Below are 11,547 nucleotides of genomic sequence, written 5' to 3'. Positions count from 1 at the left end.
TTTAAAACCTCATATTGTAGCCTACATTTCTGTTTATTTCTGTTTACATTTTATTGTATTCTATCTCTTATTTTATCTCTATATATTTGTTTGTTTTTATATTTGTATTTTTATTGTATTGCACCAATCACCACAACAAATTCCTTGTGTGTGTTAACAAACTTGGCAATAAACCCCCTTTCTGATTCTGATTCTGAGGAAAGACTGACATGTGTTCTGGTGTCCTCCAAAGCACACTTTCCTAAATTGTACTTGCAAAGTGTGAGCTACCTGAGAGTACACAAGTCCAGACTTGGCGATTAAAGAATGGCCTCATTTCCCTCCTTATTGCACGGTGCCATGTTGTAAAAGGTCAGACAGAGGGATGTATGCCAGAGGAGCTGCAGAGCTGTGGGTGGAATATCCTGTTTCAAATGTCTTTTCAGTGGAAAAATCAGAAATGACTACTGCATCTTTGCCCCCAAACAGTGGAGCTCTCCCACTGTACTAGACAAGTGCCAATCAAAGGTCTACACCCCATACTATAAATAAATGTATTGCTTTATTTTAATCCATCTGAGGTGGTGCTCATGTGTCATGGATGCAAACTGCATTGATACAATATTGTTTTGTTTTTTTTTCAACCAGGCTATGCATTTGCGCTAATATGTTTATTTCTGCTGCAAAGTTTTGACATGGGAGTCAGTGGAGACTGACCGGCTCTTTTGGACCAGCCTCCAGTGGTCAGTGGAGGAACTGCCACGTCCACAGAATGTAAAGCCTGAATTATGGTTCTGCGTTAAATCGACGCAAAGCTTACGCCGTAGGGTACGGCGTTGGATACGTACCCTACGCCGTAGGTCCTGCGTTGGTGTAACGCGGAACCATAAATCAGCCTTATGTCAGTTATTCCCATGCATAAGATAAGTGGTACTTCTACAAGAGACACCTGTTTAGATTTTATTTAAGTGCTTTTTTAAAGCTCGTATTTGCATTTTCATCGGAAGTTATTTTCTAAAGCAATTTAATCCACTTGATTGAAGTGATTTTTTGATTTGATCTTTACATTTTCATGGAAATGTTTGTTCATTTGTATTCATACATTCCAATCCACAAGTCACTGATGCTAAACCTATTGAATTCTAATGGTACAAGTGACAAGGCAGTTATTTACCACATATGAATAGCTTTTTCTCTCTGACACTTCAATCCTCATATTATATTTGTCCCTTGCTGTTGAGCGTTTGTTTGGAGTTTACAAGATCACGCGACCTGGAAGCTTTACTGCATAATTCCATCGTGAGATAAGTGTTGAGGATCCAACCTTAAACAAATTTCAGTGATCTAAGAAAAGGGGGGAAAAAAAATACAAATTGTGCCACAACCCATGAGAAAAATGACACCTCTGAGGTAAACGGGTGGATAACAATGTCAGTTTAACTTAAGACTCTGGATATTTGCATCCTTACCAGCATGTTCTCTCAACCCAACGATTAGGGATTTTTTATCCTCCTGAAAGCAGACTTTCTCAAACTTCAGACTAAAGAAATAAATCTCGGTTCACACTATAAACATTGAAGGGAATCTCTATCTTCATCATAAATTAAAGCCCTTCAAATTTCTACTGAATCATGTAGTTATGTTTAATTTGTGCACTTTTGTGTATCCTTGGAACATCAACCTTTCTTTGTCAAACAGGAATTTGTACCGGTAGTCCACTTGCTCCTCCGACACTCGCCAGCCCCAGAAAGTTTGCACTTTTTCATTTTTAACCAAAGAGTAAGACACAGATAGAAATCAAAAACTTTATTACAAAAATAAGTTACACTCGCCTCCATTTTACAGTATAAAACAATTTATTTGCAGGAATGCAAAAAATGTTGTTGGCCACCAACAATAGTTTAAAACTGCTAACATGTTTTTTTTCTTTTTTTCAAAAGGTGGTTGTTATGCTTTTACTGAGGGAGTTAACTGTATAGAAAACTGAGATTGAAGAGCAGTTTCCTGTATGCTATACCTGGAAAGAGAAATCATTCACTGCAGTATCCCTTCTACCACTATGGGGCTACGATCCCTCACCAAATCATAGCAGCTAACGTTAGGCACACATGCTCGCTGACTGGAAGATATGGCAATGCAGTCATCCGTTAAGATTACCTCAAAGATTGTTTACGGCTGCTGTCTTAGGAGGCAGGAAGGGATCATTCAAGATTGCCATGATTTAAAGATGGAAGATTTGACTCGGCTGTCAGAATGTCAATTATCGAAAATGTGTCATGAATATAAAAACAAACCCACTGGAATAATACAGTGGCACAAAAGGGACACTGCAGGGCTTTATTTTTGTTTATTTTTTTTTTTTTTTAAATCAAAGGCAGTTGGATGCCTGTGATGTGTAAGCCTTTACAAAACGTAACATTTTCCGAAAAACTATACAACCAGTAACTACATATTCTGAAGAAGCAAGTTCAAAATACGATGAAAGCAGGGCTTGTTCAAGACTCATCATATGAGATTGTTTTGCATGCCCAGCTTGACTGTTTGCAGTCTGCAGAGCTGCAGCTAAAAGGAGTATATTACATTAAGTACATCATTTTTGCGCTGCAGCTCTTGTGCATATTTTGTATGAAAACAAGCCCTGCTTTCATCAATATAGTTTCCCTATGTACAGTACAGGCCGGGTAGTTTAGTCCTCTGTACTGAGGTAGTCAACCAACCCTTTAAAGACAAGTTCTGAAAAGAACCACTTTCCTGGAATGCCTGACTTATCCATGCCAGGTGGGTACACCCTAAAATCCTGCAAATGTTCTATTTCAAACATCCAGATCAAACAATAACATGGATATTCCGACAATAAAAATTGCTATTAGCACAAAAATATACAATAGCATCAAGCTCCTTTGAGCCACTTCAAACCTAAGAACTTAAAAAGTGCAATTTCTTCAATAATTATTAAAAAATGGCATGTTAGGGGACAGGGAAGGGGTAGATTGTAAGGGCAATTCATAGAGCCCTTTGAATCAGGCTGACATACAGGGCAAAGAGGCTTGTTAAGTGTACTCCTCCAGTCATCTTTCTTTTTTTTTAAGGTGGCAGTTTTCAGGGGGAAGACAGGGAGCATTTACTTTTAAAAAATCTTCTTTTTTCTTAAGGTGGCAGTTTAAGGAAAGACATGGGGCATTTATTCCAAAACAAAGAAAAAAGAAAATACATGGGGGAGGGAAGATGCTTCTTCTGTAAGGCTGGAATATCATTGGACCTTTCTTGCTTGTCATCATTTCAACATCAATTGCAGCTTACGGTGTAGTCCCACACGTCAAGTCAGTATCCGCCGTTACAGGTCAGGACCGTCCACGGCCCCGTTTTCCTGCTGAAGGAATGACAAAAATAGAGAAGTTAGCTGCTTTGAAAGATGGCAATAATCTAAGACTAATGAAGCCAACAAGTGAGTCTAATATTCAGGAAGCCCCTACCGATAATCATGCAAACACAATCTCAAAGCAAGCTAAAGATTCCCAAAGCAAAGTTTAATTGTCTTTAATTATATATTATTATTTAAAATGTCAATTTAAGAGCCATGTGCATCCATGTCATTACTATGAAATCCATGTTTTTGAAAGTGACAGAAAATGCACTGACCACAAGACTGCACTTGGTGGTCATATTTCTTCTGGTACCCGAAAAATAAACAACAAAAAAATACATGATATAAATTGAGCAATGGTGCTAGATTTTCACCAGTGTAAGGCTATAATCTGGAGCAGCAAAATTACATTTTGCTTGACATCACAGCAACTGTATGGATTTGTTAAAAAGTTGATACAATCCTTAAAAGAGATATGAATTTACTTCTGATTGTTCCAAGGCTTCCTCGCTGGGAAAAGCCCACTCGGCCCCTCGGTGTGATAGCACCCCGGCCCCTGTTCTGACTGGCACCTCCACGGACGCCTCCCCTTGCTCCCCGTCCTCTCCCGGTTCCTTGGAAGTCCTCATAACCATAGTACGGGTCTTCATAGCCACCCCGGTAGTTGTGGTAATCATATCCATAGTAATCGTAATAGTCTTCATAGCCGTAATAATCATGAGGGTATGAATAGCCTCCGCGCCCACCTCTTCCTCTTCCTCTTGTGGGTGGGGGCATGTGTGGAGGCCCATAATAATAGTATTCATCATACCTGAGAGAGGACACAAAGTCTTTACATCAAAACTGCATCATTGTATACGATAATGTCCATATCTATTAGATCTAATATAAAAGTAAAATACTTGAAAAAGCCTGAGGAAATACCAGTACAGCTTCTCAATATCATATTTTAAAAAATGCATATATTAAAAAGAAAAAAACAAAAAACAAAGCAGAACCGAGTAAATTACATTCGCCTTACATTTGTGTTTTGGCAGCTTGTCTCTGGGCTTTGCGCTCTTTCCTCTTCTGGTCGGGGGGCTTGGCAAAGACGATTTCAATGTGTTCTCCTTCAAGGTCTTTGCCATTGAGGTCAGCTAAAGCCTGTGAAATCATATCCAACTAGCATTAAAAGCTGCTCGCGTCAATTCAATTTCACTATAAATGTTTTGTACATCTGTCCGATATCGTTTTCCCTTCATACCTTTACAGCACCATCTCTCTCCTCAAAGTGGATGAAGGCGTAGTCTTTCAGTTTTTTCACTCTCTCCAGCTTGCCAAACTGACTGAAGGTCTTTTCAAGTATCTCCTCTGTGACAGTGCTTGCCAAGTTCCTCACAAACAGCACCTTAACCTGGGAAAAAAATAAAAACAGTGGGTTTTTTTTGTAGAAATATTAACAATTTACACTATGGCTGAACGTGCAACTATTATGCTTCTGTATGAGCAGGTGCCGTACCTTAGCCATGACTTCTGGATCTGGGTCCTCGATGGGATCAGCCCACTCCACTGTGACCACATTTCCCCACACCTTCACTTTGCCACTCATCAGTCGCCGGCGGGCCTGAGCTGCCGTCTTGTGGTCTTCATATTCCAGGAAGCAAAAGCCCCGATTTTTCTTCTTGTCATCTGGCTGGTGGTACAATATGACATCACTTAGACCCTCTGTTGAAAACAGGGAAAAAAGGAGATTTGGGGTGAAGAATTAACAGCAGGAATTTGAGAATTTACTTATTTTTTCTTCTTCTTTCTGACATTGAAAGCTTTGTTATATCCCAATTTACTGTTGACATTCAACAAAGCTTTCATTCACAATAACAAAAAGCTTTTAGTACAGTCGTAAAACTTTGCGTTATAAAAAAAGGGTTGATTCATTTGAGTTAAAGAATTCTAAACATGAGACTAATATAAATACATAAATGAATGAAAGAACATGTAAAATATATCTGTCCAGCCGCTGGACATTACAAGGAAATGTGTTAAAAGAAATCTTTGCTGTGAAAACTCCAACAGCATTAAAAACAGAGAAACGCTGACCAATTAGAGAATGAAATCGAAGGGTGGCAGAAACTCACCTGTAACTTTTGCAAACTCTTCGACAATCTGCTCTTTTGTTTTACTCTTGGGGATGGAGCCAACAAACAGTCTATTATTGGCCACAGAGATGCATACGCCAATATGTTTACCCGGTCGAATTTCACTGTTGTTGCACTGTGGAAGTACAGACCACATACATGAATGAGTTTATATGAAGGAAGCGGTGGATATCCAATGGCAGACAAGCTTCATATAATGCTATACGGAAAAATATTAGCACACTGTGTGATGCACAGTTCTATTTAGTCTTCTCTAATTCCAGTGGAGTACACGTACCATTTTGACGGCCTGCTGTGCAGCTTCTTTAGTGCAGAAAGTGACAAAGGCATAGCCCCTGTTGAGGCCACTGAGAGGATCCATCATCAAGCGCAAGTCCCAGATGGGGCCAGCTTTCTCAAACAGAGGGACCAGCTCATCCTCAAAAAGATCTCGTGGGATTTTGCCTACAAATATCTGGCCGGGTTGAGAGGAAAGTCCAGCATGGTGCATTAGAACAACTTTCTGATGCAATGTTAAAACATACACCACACTTCATATAAGGTATCCAATCAGCTCTTAGCGGTAGGCTATCACTGTAACCATGGTTACTATAGAAGAAAAATAAAGTTTCATCATTTGGACACCTTATGCAATGCACTTTAGAGTTAGAAAACCACATTTAGTGAATAAAAATTCAAGACTGTTCAAACGTTTTGCTTTCTAAACAGTGTGGAGTAACAGGCATGATTCTTGTACCTCTGTACCAATGGTGGGTTGCGCCCCTGAGTGAGCAGACTCTGGTGGAGGACCACCGTACTTCCTCTGTCCTGTTGTCACATCAAGTGTGTAGCCAGTTCTCTCCAGCAAAGCCTTGCAAAAATAAGTCACGAGATAAATAAAATACATTTTTCTGTTCAAAAACAGTACACACAGTACAAAACAAGCAACTTATTTGAAGGTTTAAATTTAATGAATTCTCACTTTGATTTTGGCCTCATCTGGTCCTTTACTGGTGTCTGACACTTTGGTCCCTTGTTTCTCTCTCTGCCTGTACGTCTTCATCACGCCACAAAGAAAGGCACTTTTGTTCTGAAACAAAAACAACTTACTGAGTACAAATCAATCATTAAGCCATCTTCCCATCATATACAAAGAGATGCAGGAGTAGATTTAAAAACAGCCATGCCTCAAACTCATGGGTAAGAGATTTTTCTGCAGTTACAATTTCAAATAATGTCATTACAATACACACATGACATTCAACTTGTATTGAAGCAACATAAATCTGAATATACCAAAGGATGGTATGAATACCTGTACATGTGAGAGGTCGCTGTCCTTGAATTGCAAAAGGACTTGGAGAGCACCTTCCTCGTTGAATTCTTTCAGAGCCTCAATCGCTCTGTCATCTAAGTCACTGTGTGACACCAAACCTGGAGGTTTGACAACACAGAAAGAAATTAGCTACTAATAAGAAATTAGACTCCCCGCCCCATTGGTTGTAGTAAAAAACTATGAAAAAACTTTGTTTTTCTTTACACAGATTACTTTATATCACAAATATTGCAAATTACATTCATAAAAATGATTAGATATGAGTGGTGTACCTGGCTTAATCTAACAGAGCTAAATGCAGTAGATCGGCTGTTTTACTCTCTACTCTGCATGTTTCAGCATGAATAATCCCAACAGATGTGACAGTGCAACATGATATGCCAATGCCCCATCACCTGCCCATAGAAGCCACATGCACAGCTGCTGTCATCGTTCCAGCTTTAACTTATTCTGGCTGAAAACACTAGACCAGTATAATTATGGACATGACCATCCTAACAAGTCCTACATTGATCCGCTGAACTTTTCTGGCAAAAGTGGTCCAAATCAACACATATTTAAATTGAAATTAAGATTATACAAAAACAGCATGCCAACTCATCACTTTGCAATGATGTGGGTTCAGAAAACCTTCACAGAAATAAATAGCAAGTCTGGATAGGCTCATCAAGACACTCCCAGGAAAAGTTAATTCCTTCACCAAGAGACCAATGATCATGCAACCATATTGGGAGTGCAAATTCTCTTAAACTTTTTCACATTTGTTTTCACAATGGTAATATGTAATTTTATATTTTGTAGCACTGCAGTACCCATTTTGGTAGGAAACCACAAAAAGTTGCTTAAGGATCTCAATTCCCACATTCAAAAAGGTGATAAAATGACAAAACATGCAAGAATTAATACACAAAATAACTGCATATTTAATATGCAAGTATATTCATAATGTCTTACCTGCTATGTAAATTTCATCTAGTTTTTCAGCAACTTTCTGTGGTAAACCAGCTTCTAATAAAGTCTGGAAGTGCTCAGAATGGGTAACTGCAGCAGAGGTGTCCATTGGTTCTTCTGGACCATTTCCATTAATATGTTCTGTGGCCATGTCTCCAGAAATCTGTGTAAATGCAATGAGCCAAATTAATTCCAGATCAAGGGCAAGACTTTGGATATGTTCAAGAGAACATGAAGTCTCACTTGTCAGCAAAAATCACTTTAGGAAAAAAAATAAAATAAAATCATAAAATTAAAAAGGTCTGATCAACTATAATCAGGGAGGAAGAATCTTAAAATTGTTGAATGTAAGGTTACTGGGCTTCTTTTTCTTTATTTTTGCCAAATCCAACAATGACCTGGATGACTGACAAATGTGCAAAACAGATAATAGTTTTGTCACCATCTTAACACTAGCAACTGTCATCTTGATTGAAGCCCCAAAGCGTGTATATCAGCACTCAACAGACTTGTTCCTATATGAAAACAGACACTGCACATACCAAACTGCCCTAAGCTGTCAGTTAAATAATCTAATGTCAATTAAACTGAATGGGTTTTGTCATTCTATCGATGTGCACAGTTTACTTGAGGCGAAAGAAAATTGGTGCAAACAGCACAGAAGTCCCTTTCTAAAAAATCCTGGTCCTCTCAGTCTGGCTGCTCCTCTCAGTTGTAGCCTTGCCTGCCATGTTGCCTAAATTACATGTTAGCTCGCCTCCTTACTGCTGATTTCAGCACATGCCAGATAGCTGATATACATTTTCATCACAGGCTGAGCTTTGGTTTCCGGTGACTGACCAGTGAGCAAGTATGCACCCTTTGGCATTTAGTTTATTGAGAGAGCACAGAGCTGGGCATATTGTTAAAGTAAGTTAAGTGCGAGAATTATCATGCAAAAAAGATTTCCTCCAAACCCAATTATTTGGATGGATACTAGTACTGTAGCTTTAGAAAATGATCAATGGGAAGGACCGTGGTTGAATTGGTTTGATATTGGATATTGGACATTAACACCCATAAAACTTGTGATACATACCACTGATTTTGGTCAAACCACTTGTGATGTGTTCATGGTCATCTAGATTCTAGACTATATATCACAAGAGTAATTATTAAAAAATCTTAATAAAAAAAAAATCATATATATGGGCTGATTTAATGTGGTTTAATGAATTCAGCACCCATAAAACTTGTGATACATACCACTGATTTTGGTCATATTGCTTGTGATGTGTTCATGGTCATCTAGATTATATATCACAAAACTAAATTATTTAAAAAAAATCATATTATGGGCTGATTTAATGAGGTTTAATGAATTCAACACCCCTAAAACAATTGGTGTTATGTAGTTTTATGGGTGTTGAATTCATTAAACCACATTAAATCAGCCCATATATATGATTTTTTAATAATTACTGTTTTGTGATATATAGTCTAGATGACCATGAACACATCACAAGTGGTTTGACCAAAACCAGTGGTATGTATCACAAGTTTTATGGGTGTTAATGTCGAATATCCAATATCAAACCAATTCAACCGCGGTAGGGGAATGTTGTATTTTTTTAATCTTGAAGGGGGTAAAACGCCTTTTGGCCTAGCGTTTCTCTTTGTTAATAAAGGCTTAAGTGTGTGAATCCCAGTATCTTGAGATCTGCTAATCAGCCCTCACAACCACGTGGTTTCTGCGCTTAAAACACGCTCGCTGCTGCAACTATTCTCCCCCAATCCGAGCACATAACGCTACAAAATGACTCAATTTACCACTCCCGCCCCAGAACTTGCTTATAAATGCTAGATATCCCGGCGGATGAGTGACTGTAACCGTGTAGGTGAGTTAGCAGCAGCTAGCTGGCGCAGTCACGCTAACCCCGGACAATAACACGAGTCTCCCCCAAAAGCCCCGGCTTTAATCACCGATACTGATATTATTATTATTACACAGGAGGCGGGTTTACTCCCCCAGCGCTAAAGGCGTGATTGCCAGTATAACTTTAGATTGTGCTTGTGCGGTTCCCGCATGTAAAGCGACAATGAGCATGTGAGCTGCTCCTCCTGTCAAACGAGCTAACGGAGCTAACGGCGCTAACGAACACCAGCCCGGCCATTGTTAACAGAGCCCGGCCGGGGACGGAGAACTCCCGCTCGGATTTACTGTGATCCACCCGGGTTTTGCAGTTGCAGGGTGGAGGTTTTAGCTTTTGCTAAATGCGTGGTCGGCCAACGTGCCGCCACACAGGAAGAATCCATTTTCAAAAAGCCGGTGTGGACGAGCTCGTCCAGCAGTTCCCACATTGTTTGAAACAAGCACCGCAGCGATTCTGTCTTCCCCGCTTGATTTAAGCAACATTCACGCCACCAGATTAGAAGCAATCGCCCTACCTGCCGCTGGCACACCAACGTGAATGAGTCTGATTATGTAGGAGGATGAACGTAATATTTAAAAGACAGAAAAAGTGTAAAACTCCCGGCACTTGTCCGGCTTCAGTCATTCACTCTTGATGATGTAAAATGGCTGCCACGTTCACGCCTCGAGTTTTGTCTCGTCGATGGGGTTTCTTGGACGACCCTGCACGGGCTCGCCTTGTATGCATGCTGGAGTAATGCTGCGTTCCATTTACCTCGGAAGTCGGAACTCGGAACTAGGAATGACCAGTTATCAGCGTTCCAGTTACAAAGTAGGAAAACAAGATTGTAGTTCGCATATACCACATGAAAAATGTAAATTACACTATAGCAGCATATATATGCCGAACAATACTTGTATACGACTGATTTAGCGTGACCAAAACTAGAATGAAGTGCTACGAATTTTTACAGAGCTCTCTTCTACTGTTTACAACCGGGGCAGCCATCTTGGAACGTGAACTCGGGGGTGGTGAAGACTCTCCCACTTTCCCAGTGGGAAATCCCACTTCGAAGGGCGTTCCAGTTGAAAAATCCACTAGGAACTAGGAAATCCCCACTTCCGAGGACAAATGGAACGCCTGAATTGTGGTCCCGCGTTAGATCGACGCAGAGCCTACGCCGTAGTGGTACGCGGCGACGCGTACCGTTTGGCGTAGGGTCTGCGTTGGTGTAACGTGGAACCGTAAATCAGCCCGAAAACAGGAGGTCGTTACTGCGTCCATCATCACCGGAGATCACCGAGTCAGTTCAGACAGCGCCACACGTTCGGTTTTTGGTTTGTTTGTTTGGAAAAAAAATAATAAAAATCTTATTCCGAACGTTATGTACTTGGGTGAGACTTAGAGCATTAATTATATTTAAATATAAAAAATATAGTGGTTTAACAAAAAAAGAAACACACGCACACAAAAATGAATTCTAACAAAGAAGTCATGTTTCATTAATAATTTACTAATAATTTACCAGAAACTGGTTTTAGCCCAGAAATGACATTCGTAATCTCAGAAAGAGACAATAAAAGATTAATACAAGGACTCAAAATTTTCAAAAAATTACCACAAATTGATACATATCAATGAACTTTGACATGTGATCACAAAGAGATGTATAGTATTGAAGGGACGATAGCTAAGGCACAGATTTACATATATTTAATAGTTTGTTTTATAGAGACTGTGAAAAAAGGGAAACAAAATATATTATATTATATATATATATATATATATATATATATATATATATATATATATATATATATATATATATATATATATATATATATATATATATATATATATAATAGATAGATATACATTATATATGTATAATGTATATTAATAGATATATAT

General features: G+C 39.1%; 1 pseudogene; it reads right to left on the bottom strand.

Moving 5' to 3' along the window:
- Window positions 1–1,770: 1,770 nt before the first annotated feature.
- Window positions 1,771–10,312, bottom strand: LOC133462949 (heterogeneous nuclear ribonucleoprotein Q-like; annotated as a pseudogene).
- Window positions 10,313–11,547: the final 1,235 nt, after the last annotated feature.

The sequence above is a fragment of the Cololabis saira genome, chromosome 16 (genome assembly GCF_033807715.1).
Source record: "Cololabis saira isolate AMF1-May2022 chromosome 16, fColSai1.1, whole genome shotgun sequence".
In the NCBI taxonomy this organism is placed as follows: domain Eukaryota; kingdom Metazoa; phylum Chordata; class Actinopteri; order Beloniformes; family Belonidae; genus Cololabis; species Cololabis saira.
The sequence above is the reverse complement of the archived record's forward strand: the minus strand, read 5'-3'. Positions and strand labels throughout refer to the sequence as shown.